The sequence below is a fragment of the Camelus ferus genome, chromosome 11, assembly GCF_009834535.1.
Source record: "Camelus ferus isolate YT-003-E chromosome 11, BCGSAC_Cfer_1.0, whole genome shotgun sequence".
NCBI lineage: Eukaryota > Metazoa > Chordata > Mammalia > Artiodactyla > Camelidae > Camelus > Camelus ferus.
The window spans coordinates 59508656-59509769 of NC_045706.1; positions in this window are offsets into that span (position 1 = coordinate 59508656).

A 1114-nucleotide genomic window follows, 5' to 3' on the forward strand; every position below is an offset into this window, starting at 1 on the left:
GTGGCATGGGAATGCCATTACAGTGCAGCTTGCTAGGCCAGGCCAGGCTGGAGGGCAGGAAGACCTGCCTCCCCAGACCCTGGGTGCTGCGGCCAGAACTACAGAAATGCAGGGACCACGGGCTTTCCTTCCAATGGCTTTCAGGACTTCTCTACAAAGGACAGGAATTCTGGGGCTCAGAACACCCGTAAGCAAAGGCGCCAACAGGGGCCTGTGGACAGTGTCCATGATGCTGGTTGAGGCCAGTCCCCCAACAAGTGTGGTTTTGTGCCTGCTGAGGGCCCCCTGCTGAGATGCTTCTAACTCCTGCCTGATCTAACATCAAAACATCCACCCTAGCCGCCCTGGCCCCCCAGCTGTGCAGACACCCAGGCTTCCTTCTTCTTTTTCTGTATATATATATTTTATTGACGTATAGTCAGTTTACAACGTTTGTGTCAATTTCCTGTGTACAGCGCAATGCTTCAGTCATACGTGAACATACATAGATTCGTTTTCATATTCTTTTTCACCACAAGTTACTACAAGGTATTGAATATAGTTCCCTGTGCTCTACAGTATTGAACTTGCTTATCTATTTTATATATAGTAGTTAGTATCTGCAAATCTGGAACTCCCTATTTATCCCTTCCCACTCTTTCCCCCCCAGTAACCATAAGTTTGTTTTCTATTTCTGTGAGTCTGTTTCTCTTTGTGAATAAATTCATTTGTCTTTCTTTTAGATCCACATATAAGTGATAAAATATGGTATTTTTCTTTCTCTTATCTGGCTTCCTTCACTTAGAATGACAATCTTCAGGTCCATCTATGTTGCTGCAAATGACATTATTTTATTCCTTTTTATGGCTGAGTAGTATTCCACTATATAAATATACCACAATTTCTTTATCCAGTCATTTGTCGATGGACATTTAGGTTGTTTCCATGTCATGGCTACTGTAAATAGTGCTGCTATGAACATTGGGGTGCGTGTATCTTTTGGAATTAAGGTTCCCTCTAGATATATGCCCAGGAGAGGTATTGCTGGATCATATGGTAAGTCTATTTTTATTTTTCATTTATTTATTTTTTAACTTTTTTTATTGAGTTATGGTCATTTTACAATATTGTGTCC